Source organism: Sceloporus undulatus, chromosome 6 (genome assembly GCF_019175285.1).
Source record: "Sceloporus undulatus isolate JIND9_A2432 ecotype Alabama chromosome 6, SceUnd_v1.1, whole genome shotgun sequence".
NCBI classification, from domain to species: domain Eukaryota; kingdom Metazoa; phylum Chordata; class Lepidosauria; order Squamata; family Phrynosomatidae; genus Sceloporus; species Sceloporus undulatus.
The window spans coordinates 94,266,232-94,280,353 of record NC_056527.1 but is presented as its reverse complement, the minus strand read 5'-3'; positions in this window follow the sequence as shown (position 1 = coordinate 94,280,353).

The window sequence follows — 14,122 nt, the reverse complement described above, 5'->3', positions numbered from 1 at the left end:
CCCACACACAACTTTACTCAGCTCTGTATTCAGTGTTCCACTATTTCTAATGGCATCAGGGCAACCTGTTTTGGGTTTGTAAACTCTCAAGAGCCCTGGGAGTAGGTTTGAGTCAAGGTTGCAGGCAAAGCTGGATAGAACCAGGGGACTCAGAATAGCAGTCTATTATCACAATATTGGGGCTTACAGATGAAGGCCAATCCCGGCAGTAACTACAATGTTGTCTGCATCAAAGACATAATGCAGTTTGACACAGCTTTAACTGGATCAATGCTATGGAATTCTGGGATTTGTTGTTTGTGAGCCTTTTGCCTTCTCGTCAGAGAGCCCTGGTGCCACAACAACTACAATTCCCAGGATTCTATAGGATGGAGCTATGGCAGTTAAAGCAGTGTCAAATTGCATTATTTCTACAGTACAGACACAGACACAGTCAGTTCTATGATAGTGAAGCAAGGGGAAAGGCAATAGGTTCAGCAGCTATAAGGATGGAAGGCAATACAGAAATAGGTTGCTCAGAGCCCACAGATTTTGTCTGCCTTCCCTCAGCACTGGTATGGGACCACTCACAGGATTCAACCAAAGCTTTTACATTGTTGTTGTTGTGTGCCTTCCAGTCATTTCCCTCATTGGCAGAATTTTACCGGAGTTCCAGACAGGCTTCCATTTGTAACTTTCCCATGTGTGTTTCCCATTGCTTCCTCTGTGGTTTTTTTAACCAGAAAAGATTAATAAAGAAAACAAAGCACAGTAAGGAAAACAAAAGCATTTCACTTGTCTTATGGCTTTCATAACATCCTGATGTTTGGTTGCCACCAGCAGTTTTGTGCACTGTTGTTTCTTGTGTGCCTTCAAGTCATTTCCAACTTATGGTGACTTTAAGATGATTTCTTGGGAGTTTCATGGGAGTTTCATTGGGGATACCTAAGGTGTATCAGGGGATTTCTTGGAAAGGTTTCATCTGAGGCTGAGAGAGTATAACTTGCCTAGGGTCGCCCTGTTTCCATGGCCAAGCAGGAAGTTCAAACTCTGCTCTCCAGAGTCGTAGTCCAACACTCAAACCAACACATCACACTGGCATTGTCAGCGTTAAGTATGTAATAATCAGAGCACTATTGATTCAGTGCTCAGATATGGATAGAATTCAGATATGAAAATCTTCATTCTTAAAAGTAACTCTTAGACTGGATTATGCTTTCAACGGTGTAGCAACAGTGACAACCAAACCTCCTTTTCCTCCTTATTTAGGCAGCTGAAATCAATAAAGTGTAGAGAAAAACTGGTATTAGTATGTGTGTGAAAGTATTTCGTAAACTCACCCTTTCTGTGGGTGAAATAAATTACTGGGCAGAGCATGGGCTGGGAGCTTAGTTAGAAAAGTTACCTTTAAAAAACCCTACTCCTAGAGTTCACAAATCAGCATAGCTACTGACCATACTGGTTGGAAGATTCCAGGGAGTGAAGTCCAGAACTTCAATGATCTTATGTTGTTTCATAATTCAGTGTCCATGTTTTTGAAACATTGTTTTATGCCTGGCTTCAATGGTGGCGCTCAGCATTCAGGTTTAAAACATCATGAAAGCCTAAAGTCTCCTCAGCCTGGATTACTGATCACAATTGTATCAGTAATTAGTAAATACTGCATGGTTTGCAAACTTATTGCAACTCTGTTAGGAAATTCAGATTGTGAGTTGCCTTTGGTGTTGCAATGCGCTTTCAAGTCAACTCTAACTTATGGCAGCCTTGTTAAAAGTTTCCTTAGCAAGATTTATTGAGAGGAGGTTTGCCATTACCTTCCCCTGAGGCTGAGAGAGGTATGATTTGCCAAAGGCTATCCAGTGGGTTTCCATGGTTGTACAAGGACTTTTTCAGAGTCCTAGTTCAACACTCAACACACTACACAACTCTAGCTTTGAGTTACCCGGTTGTTGTGTGTTTTCAAGCTGTTCTGATTTATAGCAACCCTAAGGTGACACTATCACAGGGTTTTCTTTGTAAGATTTGTTCAGAGGCCTTGCCTTCCTCTGAGGCTTAGAGAGTGTGGCTTGCTCATGGTCACCCAGTGAGTTTCCAGTGTTGAGCAGGTTTGAACCGTGGTCACTCAAGGTCAAGTGGGTTGTCTGCATGGGCATAAAAGCCAAGTTCTCCTCCAACCTCACATCATTCTCTTTGGATGACATAGACAAAAACCGTGAGGGCAGGATTGGGCCCAATCCTGCCAGATCAGACACAGATCCGAAGATCCAGCCTGATCCCTTGGCAAAGGGCATCAACACAGGTCAAATTGAGCTGCTGTTTTGCTGCAGTTTTTTGGAAACTGCAGAAAACCCTGGTTGTTCAGATATCCCTGCATGCCCCCTTACCTCCATCATCAATGCTGCACATGAGCTGATCCTCTGTCCCTGCGTCTGATGCAGAAACAGGGCACTAGCTATGTGATGTAGCCAGGCACCCTGTTTCCACATCATGCGGCGACTGGTGTGTGTGTGTCTACTCACATGCAGCACTCATGGGTGGAGGTAGGGGCCTGCATTGGTACCAGATTCATGACAGGGGACAGGCAGGTGTATAAACACCTCCTCGTCCCCACAGCAAGCAGAGGACCAATCTGGGTTGAGCCCGGAGCCAAGAAAGCACAGGATCAGCCCATGTTTCTGGCCTGTCTGCTCAGCCCCTAGGCAAACACTCAACCCACTACACAGAGTGCTCCATTGCTTCTTTGTATATCACATTAATTGGATAGGGAACAACTTCAGTTTTGGATTTAATTTAAACAGGGCTCATAAAACTGGGCTTAGCCTTGGAACCAGTGGCATAGTATTAAAAAGAGCATTTAAATCTAGAATTACTGGCTTCTTTGTGTTAGAGAAAAATTAGACTATTTTGAAGGAAAGCGCTCTGAGAAAATATAGGTTTCAACACACTTGGGAATCAGTCTTTTGGACTACAAGTCCTAAAACCCTAGAACGAAGGAATTTTGAGCATTTAAGTCTAAAAACTAATCTTTATATGCGTTGTGTAAAATTTCTTGGAGGCGCAGCTGTCCTTTCAATCTGGATTTCCAGTGAGGTAAACAACTCATGGTTGTGTGGTGGGAGGATAGACAAGTCTACCGGAGAAGATTAAAAAGCAAGGGTGCAGCAATGAGTGGCATCAAGCAATACCAGCTTCCTTAAGTTCAAATACTTATAACCAGAAACCCCTTAGACCCTTTTAAATCTTCAGATTGCACTCAAACTGAAAACTATTTTCCTTTTGCAAGGCAAACCTGTTTCACAGCTTCCTCCAATCCTGCAAAATCAGTACATACTGCCTGTCAAACAGGGAAGGTGACCTGATAGATAAATTGCCCAGGAGTTAGCATAAATTGTTCTTGGTCAACCTTTTCATTCAAAGAAAGGCTTGTTGAATAGGACTGAATGGCTCATGGAAGCTAGCTAGCTAGCTGTTGGCTTTGATTGCCAGTGGCCAAATAGCCAGCTATTCTTCATTCTTCACTTTTCCAGAATGAGCTTAATCTCTCAGTTCTTTTAGAAAACATCTATGCCTCTTGAGATCAGGGCCAGCCATACCTGAGGGAGAAGTGACTCAAGTGCCTCAGATGACAGATGTCAGGTGCAACAACAACTGCTTCTGACTCCTCTCCTGGTTTTGAGTGTTGGAACAGAGTTATGTGTACACAGAGCCTGTTCTGGACCCTCTTATACAGAGCCTGGAGAACTACTTCTTTGGACTAGAAATCATAGAATCATAGAGTTGGAAGAGACCTCAAGGGCCATCCAGTCTAACCCCCTGCCATGCAGGAATACTCAAAGCACCCTTGACAGATGGCCATCCAGCCTCTGTTTAAAGACCTCCAAGGAAGGAGACCCACCATACTCAGAGGGAGTGTGTTCCACTGTCAAACAGCTCTTACCGTCTTCCTAATGTTTAGGCAGAATCTCTTTTCCCTAGCTTGAATTCATTGTTCTGTGTCCTAGGACCTGTCTGAACGATGCAGGCCACAGTCCTGGGCTGGGATCAGGCAGATCAGACATGGATCCAGTGGATCCAGCCTGATTCCAGTCCAACAGGCATTAACTGCATCTAAAAAGACCAGCTTTTTGCCACAGAGTTCTAGGAACTGCGATGACAGACAGTAGACCAGATGGTTCTGTGCACCTGTAGCTACCTCTGCCATTGCATCTGCTGAGAAGATCCCTGTTGTGGCCTGTGATGTCGGATTGAGTGCCTGTCCATGTGAGTGTAGCCAGGTGCCCCATTTCTGACCTTATGGGATATGAAGGGGGGGGGGTCTTTTCAGCAGATACAATGGTGAAGGCAGGTATAGGGAAGACAGCAATAGTAGGTCCATAATGTGATAGTGGGCAGCTGTATAAATACCTGCCCTTGCTGCCACTGGCCTGGGACTGACCTGGGGCAGGCCTCAGGGTACGATACCACAGGCTTGGCCATGTTATCTTATTTGTCTGCTTAAGACCCTAGTTTATGGAGCCAAGAAATCAAGCTTGCTCCATCCTCAATATGACATTTCCTTCAATATTTAAACATGGCTATCATATCACCTCTTAACCTTCATTCAGCAGGCTAAACATACCTGCTCGCAAAGCCACTCCTCATAGACATGATTTCCAAACCTCTCATCATTTTGGCTGACCTCTTCTGGACATGATCCAGGTTGTCAACAACCTTCTTGAATTCACCAGCCATTCCTTTGGCCTTTGCCAGTTGGGGGAATTCCAGGAGTTATAGGCCAGAATCCTGTTGGTGACATATACAGGAATAAATTGCACTACACACATGAAGGGATTTTTTAGGTAAGGCATAATAGACATATCCATCTGATGGTGGTGGGACAGCGTTCCTCATGTAGAACACTGCAGATGTGCAACAACGCACTTGACCAAAATCAACTTCCCTTCAGCATAGCGTAAATATCCACATGCAAAGATATTTTGTGCATAGCACCACACAACCCCCTGCTGAGTAGCAACATTGTGCAGTGCATGCCAATGACTGAGGGTTACAGCAATGTTTGCTGTATGCACAATCTGCAAATTGTCTGTTGTGTGCTGGTGAAAATTGCCCAGCATGTGTACTGCAACTAATGCGTGCATATGTCACTAACAGGATGCCAACCCAGAGTGGGTGTCAGTGAACATTGCATACTGCCTCTGTGCTGTTGTGAGTGCCCACTGTACAATGAGGTGACATCTGTGTGCATCACTATTTCATCATTATGCTGTCATCGTGGTCCATGTGAGGGCTGTATAGCATAACAGAACCAGCATGGCATAGTGCTTGACTATGACTCTGGAGACAAGAGTTCGTTCCTCGCTTGGCCATGTAAACCCTGGGCAAGTCACATTCTCTCAGCCTCAGAGGATGGCAATGGCAAACTCCTCTGAACAAGTCTTGCCAAGAAAACCCAATGTTAGGGTCTCCTTAGGGTCACCATAAGACAAAAATGACTTGAAGACACAACAGAGCAGCAGCAGCAGCAGCAGCAGCAGCAGCAGCAAGCAGCAGCAGCAATATAACAATATAACTCTATCAGTGGAATTTATGCTATTCTGAGATGATGTAAGATCTCAGCCTTTATCCAAAATACCTGTCCCCACCTTGCTCTAAACTAGCCTGCTGGCTTTGGTGTGGTACAACACATGTTCACACCTGTGCTGAACTAAAATGTCAGTCAAGTTGGCTTCTTCACATGAAATAGGAGGGACCTCACCTTTTGCCTTAGGCAGTGAAATGAATCAGATCAGCCTTGCCTTGGGGAACCAGACTGGGGTAGGCAGCAACAGTACACTGCTAGCATCTGCAGTCCTTTTAGCTGCAAGGATCAACAGGGAGAGCTTTCATCATCAACCTATATATTTTATCTGCAGTACATTTAGTTCCCATGCCAAGGCACAGCCAGGGGTTGTAGTAGGATGGAAATATTTTTAGATTTTATCTGGGTTTACTTGAAGAGAAACGTGCGGTGAGTGGCATTTGATGAGAGACTAAGCCAAACTAAATTTCCCAAATGCTCCTGCAATTAATTAGAAGTGTGTTTGTGTTAACTGATTTGAGTGGACCAAACAACTACTGGGGATTAATTTTTCATGATCTAGCACTGCTTGCAATTTGAGCTGTGTGGAAGTTTTAAAAACACGTGCAAGAAGAAGAACAGAACAACAACAACAACAACAAGGCATCTCATTGCTATTAAAACCTCACTCAAAACTTCTGACTTAAATATCACTGTGCATAACTACATCAGGGGTGGGCAAAGTGAAGCCTATGCATGTGACTCCCTGGGCTGTTTTTGTGCTCTCTCAGTCCCACAGGGATAAAACATATATTATTTTTCTCAGAAAGTCTAAAAATAACTGTACAGGGTGTGAATAATATTTCTATCATGTTTTGAACCCCCTGTACCACCTGGGGTCAAAATTAAATTTTGCTTTAGAAATAATCCAGGTTAACATCATTTTAACAATGTGTCTCAACGCTATGGGATTCTGGAAACTGTACTTGTTGTGGCACTCGAGCCTGACAAAGAAGGCTAATGTCTCGCAAACTACAGTTCTCAGAATTCCATAGCATTGAGCCATGCCAGTTAAAGTGGTGTCAAACTGGATTATTCCACCAATGTGGATGCAGCCTAATTAGAGGGCATTTGGGAAACATAAAAACAGTATTTGCTCTGGCAAAAAAAATGAATTTTTTGTGGAACAAGTGTGCTGCAAGGGCAGCCTGCCAAGACTAATGCTGCCCCCTGGTCTTCCACAGTTGCCATCCATGTTCTACCTAATCTAAAAGTGTGATCAGGAAGAGTTGTTTTTTCTTCAAATTCACTTTGAACCAGGCTCAGAAAAATGACCAGACCAGATTAGTACTATCATTTTAGGAGTTAAATTAAAATAAATTAAAATGAATGCCCAAATACAGAAGGTAGATCATACAGGTTGTTTTTTTTTTTAATGATCACTGATATATTGTTGTCACCGCCACACCTTCCATGGAGAGCCTAAAACACAGGGAATCTTTTGGTTCATGCATTTGGTCCACACCAATTTATACATTTTCATTATGCCTGGAGCAGGTCTTTTGTAAATGCAATGGGTCTTATTACCCATTTAAGAACAAGTTTCTGGGAAAATATATTCCACATCCAAAGCTAGAATCGCAGCTAACTGACAGCACACTGGGAAGCCTTTGTGCAAGTATGTGAATGCTGATTATGAGTTCAAGTATGCCAATTAAAGAACACTTATTACTTCACCTATAGCTCTGACCCACTACACCATTGCTTATACAGTAATCTCCTTTTGAATACTCAGAAAACTCACACCAACTTGCTCCCCATTCCTTTCCTGTTACCACCTTCGAGGAAGCAACAGCCCTTCCCATGTGTTCAAATATGTTTGGTGACTTACTGAACTTTATAACTGAGGATCTGATGGGGGGGTTTGCTATTCTGCTCTTCCTTCTCCATCCCTTTTCCTTTTGCGTCATATCTTTAAGACTGTAAGCTTGCCATCAGATCTTTGAAACTGCTAAGGGACCCTTTCTGGCTGATTTGGACAAAATGGTTTCGAGCATCTGTTTATTGGTGTTGGGTGCCTTCAAATCATTTCCAACTTGTGGCGACCCTAAAGTGAACCTATCATGGGGTTTTCTTGGCAAATTGTTCAGAGGAGGTCTCTCATTGCCTTTCCCTGAGGCTGAGAGCATGTGACTTGCCCAAGATCACCCAGTGGGTTTCACAGCTGAACAGGAATTGAATCCTGGTCTCCAGAGTCAAGTACTTCATTTTTCTGGAGATGGCAATTCTCATGGACAATACAGGATGGGGCATGGAGTGGAAGGTGACAGTCCAATGATGTACTGGTTTGAATGTTGGAACATGATTCTGGGAAACCAGGGTTCAAATACCTGTATGGATTTATGAGTTGGAACCCACAGAGTGACCTTGGGCAAAACACACCTCCTGAGCCTCAGAGGAAGGGAATGCCAAACCCACTCGATATTCTGCCAAGAAAACTCCACGATAGGCTCACTTTAGGGTTGCCTAAATCAAATGACACAATAGCAAGAGGGGGTGCCAAGAAAATCTTATGATAGGTTTGCCTTGGGGTCAGTATAAGCAGAAATGACTTCAGGTACACAACAATGGAGTGGAGGAGGGGATGGGAAACTTTCTTTCTACAACCTTTGACTGAATACACAAAAGCCAAACCCAAATTCTTAATGCTCCACAACTCCCCATTCCCTATTGTACTAATAATTGCCCCTGGCCCTTAAGACCAGACCCATCTGGAGGGTGGGAGGGAGGTAGAAAGGGAGACTTTTCTTCCATAAATTTCCTTGCTTTATATATTCAGGGGAACCATGAGTAAAGTAGAATAATATATGATTGCTACATGGCCAACATGACTACTCATGACATATGATCCTGGATGTGAATCTGAATTACTATTTTGTGGATTTTGGATGTTATTGTGCTTTCCTTAGATAAACTGATTATAGGATCCAATGGCCTGAACAGACAGGCCAAATAAAGCTGCTTCAGGTCCACTTTGGAGGTGTTGCTGTTTAAATGGTTGCATGCATCCTAAGAGGCTGGAAGCTGCACCAAAGCCACGCTCCCGTTCAGGCTCCAAGTCATTTTCTACTATTATTGAGAACACCTGTATGTTGGCTGGTCTCTATGCCTGACTTGGAAGAGGTGTGGTGTCTTTACCCCTAAAATTCCCAGTATGGACCTAGAGACTTTGAGAATTCTTAATGGGTGGACATAGGCAATTTATTTGGGGCAAGGTGCCCAAGAAGTTGACTATGGCCTGTTACCGACTGCCAAAATAAAGCCTGCTTCAGGTTCTCTTGGGTATGCTATTTAAATGATGCATGCATCCTAAGAATCCGGAAGCTGCAAACAAAGTTGCACTCCAGTGCTTAGGAATGGAGCGTGGCTTTGGCGCGACCTCCGGACTCTTAGACCCTGCATCATTTAAATAGCATACCTCCAAAAAGCCCCGAAGCAGCTTTATTTTGGCAGTCTGTAACAGGCCTATGCTTCATTTGCAGATTCTCCAGAAAGAAGAATTATCTAGACCACCAGACCAGTTCTGGACTGATATTGTTTGGGCACTGAATCAGTCATGGGTACCTTTGACAGACTGTTTTACTGGGGAGATCGGAGAGAGAGTAAAGTTCTATTATTCTTCCTCGTATCACGGTGACGTTTGCCATCACTGACTGTGGCAATGCAGCTCAATGGCTAATCTCCATGGAGTGGTGAACCCACTCTGAACTCCAGCGGAGCTATCCAAGGTTGCTAAATCATATTGCCTAAATTGGGTTCAGCACTTTAGACATCCTTTAAAATTGGATTAGAATGCAGAATCAATTCTTAACTCCACTGACCACCAAGGTTCAGCCTGCACTGATAAATTGTTGTCTCCAATAGTAATAGAAATATCAAATATATTTCTATACAGTTTATCAGTGAACCAGCACTCCCTAAGCAGTTACATTGTGTAGCTAATTGCCCCCAACAAAACTGGGTACTCATTTTAGCAACCTGTGGAAGGATGCAAGGCTGAGTGGACCCTGGAGTCCTGCCTGGGATTGAACTCACTTCAGTAAATGGGTCATAAATGGATGTGGTGGATGTGATTGTGTGCAGTTGGTGGACTTTGCAGGGAGTGTGGTCATTGCAGAATCAGTCAGATTTTCCAACCTCCACAACAAATTAAACAAGTGATTACACACAGTTGCTTGTTGGACTTCATGTGAATTTGGCACAGGCTTTCCTTTTGTAAAAAAATACAAGTGGCTTCCCATTGCCTTCCTCTGAACTATATGCCTACCACCTGGTATTCCTGGCAGTCCCCTTTCAAGTATCATGGCTTGGCTCTGCTTAGCTTCCAAGATTCAGATAGGTCGCAGTCTTCAGAATATTTAGACCTTCAGCCTATATCAAAACATTGCTGCCACTGCCACCCCTACTTCGTCCTTTAAACACCATCACCTCAGCAACTCAGCATGTGCAAATGCCCCCTGATTCATACCACTTAGCAACTCATCTGAATTCAGAACAGGTTCCTGTTTGAAAGGTTGCTCCAGTCAGTGATGCTGGCATTTTTCTTTATATTAAAAGGTCTTAGGACACTGATGTCTGGATACATTTGACACAGTATGACTGCTGAGTGAGTGACCCTCCATCATATTTGATGATGGCCAGGCAAAGGAGTGGGTTTAGAGTTGTGGCATTTGCGAAGCATTCATAGACTGGTGGTGAATTGGGAACTTGCAAGAGAGCAGCTGATTTCGTAGCTCAGCATAGACAGCTGGCAAAAGAAAGTATGAAAAGTAGGGTGTGGGAAGGAGCATGGCACTCACTGTACTTCTAAACCCCCAAAGATTGATATATGTCTCTGTTTTAGAGAGACTCCTTTGCCACTGTACCTGTAGCAGCTTTCTTGAGCAGGCACACCATGTTTATGTGGGCCTGCTTTACCAACCACACCTGTTCAGGCAGATGGTGCTCTCTCTCTCTCTCTCTCTCTCTCTCCTTCTTTCCTTTTTTTAAAACAGGTATTAAATTACTGTTTAAATGCTCTGTTGTTGCAACAAGTTCCAAAGAATCCACATGCAAAACTGGCTATGGGATGCAAGAGATCAGATGTTGCACAGAGATACTTTCACAATATTACTTCTCACAAACACTATCCCTTAAACTTGGCTGTTGATTAAGGACGTCTTCAGCTTTTTGTGTATACTACCTTTAACATTTGAAAAGTTGGTAGTGTCTGAATTAAGAGCCTTATCTTCTCTCTGGTTTTAAGTTCCCCTTAACCCTTCAGGCTTATAAAGATTGATTTAACATCAGCATGTTGTTTGGTTGTTGCTTGTGCGACTCCAGCAAAAATGCTCACACTCCACTGGTTAAAGATGGAAAATAGATTTAGACTCTTTTGGCCTGCTCTGGAAGGATTTTATTTCTTTTTTACTTGCCACAAGAGTTTTTTTTAAAGTTCCATGTAGCATCATGCAGAATACATAACAGCACACTAGCAAACGTTGAGGGACACTATACTGGTTTAATGTCGCGAACAGTTCTAGGTCAGGTAAAAATTCATAAAACAATTTTAATATCTAAGGCAACTGAAGCCGCTTTTAAAATATTTAAACAATTTCTGATCAGACAAAGACATGCAATAGAAGGAAAAGACCGGTACTACTAGGCTTAATGCTGTAATATTGGACAGATAGATAATAGACCAATGGAGTCATATAGCATGCTGCCACGGCTATGGGCCTTTCAAGGGCACAAAAGTCCAGACTGGGGCGCAGATGAGGTTGTGCATGGGTCCATCAGCTAGGAAGGGGTTGGTATCCTTGCCTTTGTGGTAGTCTGGTCACCCTTAGTCATGTATATTGTGTGTATATGAGTAAGAAGGTACTCTGGCATGTGCAGAATTGTTATTTACCTCAGGTTTTAGGGTAGTTGCTGGGCTCAGATTGGCCTGAGTTTTGCTTATGAAAAGGGGCACCTTGTGCAATACACAGTTAGTTTGCTCTCATCAAAGGTCTGTTCGATCAAAGAGTAGTGGCAAGTGGTTTGCATTGATTTGACTATCTTACATCAAGGGCTGAATAAACCCGCTGGTCTCTTGTTTTTTAAAGGGTGGAGACACTTTTTAATTCCATTCAGTAATATCAAATCTGGGAGGTTTGTCAAGGCTTCACAACACTAGGGCGTGTCAGTTGAGGTCAAGGTGACAGCACAGGTACATATTTCATAATGGCAAGAGCAATGACAAAACAGTAATAATGTTATGCAATTTATGCTGTTCATGGACAACATATTAGATCATGTTTATGGCCTGACAATTTGAAGTAGAGGTTATCGGTGCTCTTAGTGTATCTTTGCTTACTTCATTCATGGCATCTTACAGGGACTCTAAAAGTCTTTCTATTTGTAACACTCTCAGGCCCATTCCCACTTGCATTTATCCGGTTGTGAGTCGCAATGACACCAGGTCGTTGAATTGATTCAAATTGAGCGTAGTTCCCACTATAGAAGAAATTATTTTCTTATTCTTTGCATTTGTGTCTCTTTTACGCTTGTTCTTCCCACTAGCCAGCCCTTTAAAAAAAATATCAATCATTGGATGGGGGGGGGGATGTCCAACAGCCCTGGCGGAGAGGAAACCAAGGATGGACTCTTCTGCCTTCTGCCTCCCACCTTTCTCCCTCCTCAGGCATTCTCCTTTTCCAGGGCAGGTCCTTGTGGGGCGGAGGAGTCTGGGAGGCACAGTGGGCAGCTGCAGTGACCGTGGTGCCTCTCTGGGCAGAGGCCAACCCCTCTTCCATATATTCTCACCCTCCAGTATGATGCAATTGATCTGAACATCGTACACACTTGTTGGACACGGCTGCAAATGTTATTTTCAAAAGAACCACTTTTGATCGTCTCAAAAAGAGCGATTTTTTTTTTGGATAGCCTCACTTCATTGTGACTCCAGTCGAATGCAATCGGGTCTGACATGGATTCCAGTCTGAACACGGTACATATAAACAACACAGCAATCAGTTTAAATCATACTGGGAAGGGCCCTCATATTTTCACACTGTCTCTACCTCTTTTCTTTTTAACTGTAAAAAATTAAACTGGCGAGGAAGACTGGAAGAGATCTGTACATGTTTTTACTGGCAGGGGCAGCTTCTACCTAGGACTCTCTGAAAGCCAGCATTAGTCTTATAGGACAGTAACATTTGTTTCATATCCTGTGATATACCTTCCAGCTGTTTGATTGGCAGGAACAGTCCCTTTAAACTTCTTTTTCTCACCTTTCAGCTGTCTTGTTTCTCTGTCCTCTACCGCCTTTCCCCCTTTGCCCAGTTTACTTCTATACCTGCAAACTGAATTCAAAAGTGCAAAAGTACAGTGGGCCCTCCAAATTTGCTGGGGTTAGGGACAAGGACCCCCTGGAAAGTGGAAAAACCACAAATAAAAAACACTATCTTTCTACTGAGAGAACATCTTTCTAGGATCTGTAGGTTCTCCAGTGCAACTCTATGGTCAACATCTGCCAGACGTGACCAGAGAGTGCTTGTAGGACCTTACAAATGCCTAACTGTAGTGTTTTTTCTAGTATCTCTAGGTCCTCAGCACAGCTCTATGGTCAATTTTGAGTGTTGGCGGGGAGCTAGGAATTCCTAGAGAGACCACATATCAAATATGCAAAAATCAAATCTGTAAAAGTCAAAGCAGCAAACGTGGAGGGCCAAAGTAGTCTCCATCTATTACTAAGTAGAGAGGAATGGGGACTCAGGTAAAAACAAATTGCTGCAGCCTCAATAGCTTGTTTCCACCCCTCTTGACAGCTTTGCCATCTTGACCTGATCTGATGTTTGACCTTGGTGTGCAGTGGTTAAATGCTGTTATGCAGCCATTCATTCAAACCCATGGTTGCGAGTTCAGTACCAGCAAAAGGGCCAGGCTCGACTCAGGCTTGCACCCTTCGAGGTCGCTAAAATGAGTACCCCAGACTGTTGGGGGCAATTAGCTTACAGTTGTAAACTGTTGTAGACACTGTTAGTCAGTATGAAGCGGTATATAACTGTGTAGCCAAGGGTCCGTTAGGGGAATTTTATTATTATGTTATTAGTCCGAATATTGGCAGAGGGCTGGCTACAGAGAGCCCTCCGAGATCGTCTCCCTACTTGTATACGGAGTAGACCAGGCCTCCCACATAACTGAAGCTGCGACAGATGCAATAACTAGATGTCTACTTATTGAAATAGGGGGAAAAACACATGCGTTGCACATACACTCACACATTACCTCAGGACCAGGAAAATCAGGGTTGGAAATTGGAACGATTTCAGGCGTTACTAAGGGTGATGCTTACCAGAATGTTAGATTCCCTCCGGAAGCGAATGGAGTGGTGGACAGTGAGACAGCCTGCTCCGCAACCTGGGTTTGAGCAGAGATGCCGGCTACCAGAACAGAGGTTCTGACTGACTGGGTAGTAAGTAACCTTGTAAATGGGCGTGAGCAGCAAAAGGTGGGGACCTTTATGGGCCAATACTGGCCTGAGGGCAGAGGTTTTGGTGATTG